This window comes from Vulpes vulpes, unplaced genomic scaffold (genome assembly GCF_048418805.1).
Source record: "Vulpes vulpes isolate BD-2025 unplaced genomic scaffold, VulVul3 u000000652, whole genome shotgun sequence".
NCBI classification, from domain to species: Eukaryota; Metazoa; Chordata; class Mammalia; order Carnivora; family Canidae; genus Vulpes; species Vulpes vulpes.
In genome coordinates, this window is record NW_027325771.1 from 2,934,717 (window position 1) to 2,939,772 (window position 5,056).

The 5,056-nt window shown below is 46.6% G+C and overlaps 1 long non-coding RNA gene across 1 annotated transcript; it reads right to left on the bottom strand.

Annotated features, from left to right (window-relative positions):
• Positions 1-2,570: 2,570 nt before the first annotated feature.
• On the bottom strand, positions 2,571-4,861 carry LOC140597294 (uncharacterized). Its single transcript, XR_011999161.1, has 2 exons — positions 4,703-4,861; positions 2,571-3,319 (listed from the first exon to the last, which is right to left on the bottom strand). It is a non-coding gene; the product is annotated as an uncharacterized lncRNA (long non-coding RNA).
• Positions 4,862-5,056: the final 195 nt, after the last annotated feature.

The following is a 5,056-nucleotide window of genomic DNA, read 5'->3' on the forward strand; positions in this document are numbered from 1 at the left end:
CCTGGGTATCTTGTTTTTTAAGAGCCTTACTGAGAGAAACTTCACATACCACACACCTGAACTAGCAGAGTGTACAATTTAATAGTTTTTAGTCGGCTCACTGAGTTGCACAATCATCGCTACCACCGTCTTAGATTATTTCCATCGTTCCAGAAAGCGGCCGTATGCCCGCCCGTTAACAGTCGCTCGTTGTCCCAGCTGTTCACAGCACTCATGGTACGATCTTTATTTTCAACAGCTCCAGAGTGATGACATCTTTTTCTTTTTTGTCCAAAAAAAACTCCTCACAACCCCAAGATCAAGCCACATGCTCTACCGAGTGAGCCAGCCACATGCCCCAAAATATAGTTTTTGGTTTCTTTGTTTTTTAAGTAATTTCTATGCCCAACGTGAGGTTTGTCATGCTTGAGCCTAGTAATTTGACTCTTTTTTTTTCTTGGTCAATCTAGCTAAAGATTTGTTGAGTTTGTTGAACCAACTTTTGGGTTTACTGATTATCTCTATTGTCTTCCAGTGTTTCCTTGCACTAATACAAACATAATTTTATTTTTCCTTTTTCCTTACACTAATAGGTAGCACATGGTATACTCTGAGCACTACCTAGTATATTCTAAAGGATGTACTTGAGGTAGAAGGAAAATGATCCTAAATAAATCTGAGATGTAGGAAGAAATGAAAAGCCACAAAAGTGGTAAATGTTATTTTTTCAAATATGTAAATATGTCATGGGGGGGATGCAAAAAGGAGGTCTTATTAAAACATGGGGACAGGACCCATGGGCACAAAGAGCTGCCTATGTGTGAGATTTTATTTTATTTTTTTAAAGATTTTATTTATTTATTCATGAGAGAGAAAGAGAGAGAGGCAGAGACATAGGCAGAGGGAGAAGCAGGCTCCTTCAGGGAGCCCGACGTAGGACTCGATCCCAGGTCTCCAGGACTGTGCCCTGGACTGAAGGTGGCACCAAACTGCTGAGCCACCCAGGCTGCCCTATGTGTGAGATTTTAATAAACACTCATTGATTAACACAAGTAATAATACAAATAACAAAGGAAAGAATTATATATACAGTAACAATAATACAGAAATGAGGAGAAAGGTAAATGAGGTTTGGTGTATTATCTGGGGGAGGGGAGGGGAGGGGAATATATCAACTTTGGAGTCTTGATGTTATACATATTAGACATACATTTCTTTTTTGTTGTTGTTGGAAAGTGAGCGAGCGAGCAAGCGGAGGGACAAGGAAAGATGATCTGAAACAGACTTTGTACTGAGGGCAGAACTGGACGCGCAGCTCGATCCCACAACCCTGAGATCATTGTCTGAGCCGAAATCAAGGGTCGGATGCTTACTTGACTGAGGCACCCAGGTGCCCCAGAACACAAATTTCTGGTGCCTCCTCACATTCTGGTGGCTGCTTACTTCTTTCCCAGCCCTTGCCCACCTCCCCATCGAAGTACACCCCGCCTATGTGCCCCGGCTGCCTCTCCACCGTCCAGAGTCAGCTGCCAAGCCACACCCCTGCGCATGAGCTCTGGCTTTCTTTTTTTTTTTTCATGATAGTCACACAGAGAGAGAGAGAGACAGAGACACAGGCAGAGGGAGAAGCAGGCTCCATGCAGGGAGCCTGACATGGGACTCAATCCCGGGTCTCCAGGATTGCGCCCCGGGCCAAAGGCAGGCACTGAACCACTGCGCCACCCAGGGATCCCGAGCTCTGGCTTTCTGAGCAGCTTCCGGACGACAATGGCCCAGCTGTGTGTGGCAGGCCTCGGCCAATGGGTAAGGCGCGATGAAGACGTTAGGAAATCACACGGCCCTCCTTCTTCCCTTCAAAGGACCACTCAGAGGGTCAGTTTCTCCTTATAAACCTCCTGAGAGGGCAGCCCGGTGGCACAGTGGTTTAGCGCCGCCTGCAGCCCAAGGCGTGATCCTGGAGACCCGGGATCGAGTCCCACGTCGGGCTCTCTGTATGATGCCTGCTTCTCCCTCTGCCTGTGTCTCTGCCTCTCTCTCTCTCTGTCTCTATGAATAAATAAATAAAGTCTTTAAAAAAAATAAAAATAAAATAAAAATAAATAAACCTCCTGAGAAGTCCCCCACTCTGACTCCACGCTGCACGCTGGGGGACACCTAGGACTTCACAGCTCGGGACCAGGTCTGGCCATGCTGGGTCACATGACATCAGGACCTGCTTGACTTTCCTACACTCATGTCCCTGGACCAGCACCTTCCAATACGTCCATTTCTGTCTCAGGTTCTACTTTCTAGAGGACCTAAGGAAGTGATGCTGTGTATTATACAGTTTAGGATAAAAGAATAAAAATAGAGCATACAATTTCCAAACTACATAAGGAAAGACATAAAATGGTGGAAGACTGTCAATACAAAAAAAAAAAAAAAAAAAGAGGGGGGTGAGAAGAAATAGTTGAAACAAATAGCACAGAGTAAGATGGTTGACGTAAAGCCAAATATATCAGCAGGCGTATTAAACACAAAAGGACTACAATGCTTCAATTAAAAGATGATGACTGTCAGGCCAAATAAAGAAAAGAATATGAAGTAAAAGGTATGTGTTTATTATTTATTTATTTTAAAGATTTTATTTATTTATTCATGAGAGACACAGAGAGAGGCAGAGACACAGGCAGAGAGAGAAGCAGACTCCATGTAGGGAGCCCGATGTGGGACTCGATCCCAGGACTCCAGGATCACGCCCTGGGCCGAAGGCAGGCACTAAACTGCTGCGCCACCCAGGGATCCCAAAGGTAGGTGTTTAAAAAGTCCTTAAAATAAATCTACTTTTCATAATGAATGCTAAGCATTAAGGAATCTCTTCCTGAATTCAATAGCAGAACTGAGAAAGCCACACCCTGCAGGAGGACCTCTAATGTTCGTCGCCTTCACTACTGTATATTGTGAAGTTCCGAGGGGGAAAACAACGACCAGAACCAACAGTCTCAGATCACCACGGCTGTTCCTTCATCCTAAACAAGCCAGTACTTTCTCTACGATGTCCCCTTTAGAGAAGGGACGGAGGCGGTGTCTCTAATAGATGCAACTTTGCGAGAGGTGACCGCTCAGGGCCATTCTTCTAAATCAGGTGGTCTCGTTGAAGGCATCTCCTACGAGCCCCTGCGAACCTCTGCCCACAGAACATGAGGAGGGAAGCCAGCAGTTACCTGGTTACCTCAAGCTGCAAGTTGCTTCCACATAAAGAGCCATTAGGTCCAGGCTGAGAGGAGGACTCATGGGAGAGGGATCTCTTACTTTCATTTGGCCACATTACATCTCTGTGCGTGTGGGCGTGCACCTGCAACTGAGAATGCGTATGTCTGGGCTCAGTTCAAGATCTGTGAATAGACGGTTCCATTGTTTTATTTTGTTTTTTTAAAGATTTTATTTTATTTATTTATTTTTTAAATCTTTATTTATGATAGTCACAGAGAGAGAGAGAGAGGCAGAGACACAGGCAGAGGGAGAAGCAGGCTCCATGCACCGGGAGCCCGACGTGGGATTCGATCCCGGGTCTCCAGGATTGCGCCCTGGGCCAAAGGCAGGCGCCAAACCGCTGCGCCACCCAGGGATCCCTTAAAGATTTTATTTATTCATGAGAGACACAGAGAGAGGCAAGAGACCCAGGCAGAGGGAGAAGCAGGCTCCCTGCAGGGAGCCGGATGCGGGACTCGATCCGGGGACCTCGGGGTCACACCCTGGGCTGAAGGCAGATGCTGAACCGCTGAGCCACCCGAGTGCCCTACACGGTGTCTTTTCTGACAATGTTCTTCACTAAGAATTGTTATTTATAAAATTATAAACATCACAGTGAAACTCAATCTAGAGTAACGTTTGTAGATTTAAAATACATACACCTGGGCAGCCCAGGTGGCTCAGCGGTTTAGCGCCGCCTTCGGCCCAGGGCGTGATCCTGGAGTCCCCCGTCGGGCTCCCTGCATGGAGCCTGCTTCTCCCTCTGCCTGTGTCTCTGCCTCTTTCTCTCTCTGTGTCTCTCATTAATAAATAAATAAAATCTTTAAAAAAAAAAAATAGACCTTTGCTATGGAAACCTAAGTACTCTCAAAGGGATATACCCTGGGGAGATTTCTGCCTATAATTGAACCCAAAACAGGGACCTTATCATACATCCTCATCTAAGTTTTTCTGGTGAAAACAGTGGCAAAATTGAGGGGGATTAAGTTAAATGGCCCCTGGGTATGAGCCTGAGTGACGCTACTGGAGACAGACACCACGACTCTGACTTTGTTAGCCTGAAGGAAGAGGTAGGCCAGGGTCAGACCGCAAATCCACAACACGGTGGTAGTAGATACGCTCCATTACGTAAAATACTTAACCAGTCATCGCAGAGGATGCAAGAGGCCTACCTCAGGGAAGGGAAGGGTTAACAAGACCTTTTCCTTCACTGCCAGTGTCCCCTTCAGTTAAGCCCTCATGGTAACTGACGAAGGACGCAGGAGTGTCACCTAGGTTCCGGGCAACTTAACTGTGGTAAAATGACTCCTGACTACTAAAGTGTATCTGGACTGGATGTACCATAAATACCTTCTGGGAACGCCATGCCTGGGGCTCTTCTGAGGGGGGGGTGTCTCAAAACAGACACGTCCCCTGTGGGGCCCCTGGAAGTTGTGCTCAGGGACTTCATGCAAGAGACAGTGGCCCTGGCGGCCTGTGAAGGACCCCTCACCTGGCACCTGAACTGCAGCCGGGTGACTGCTCCAGGGCTGCGGCTGAGGAGCACTGCTCCATGCTGCCCTCCCGGCCGCCCGCGGCTCCTCTTCAATATCCCCTGCAGTATACTGGTGCCATGTGCGGCCGCGGTCATCTTGTGACTGAATGTTTAGACCTAAAAAGACCCCTTTTGGTCACAGCTATGAAATAGTAGTAGATGCACGAGATGTATATTTATATTATGATTCCTTAGTTAAGCTCAGAGACCCCTCAGATGGGTGGAACAGTAATAATTGCCTAACTATTGCTTAATTTTCATCTCCTATGAACTTATAATTTTCCTTTTACACTAAAATTGAAGAAAAATAAA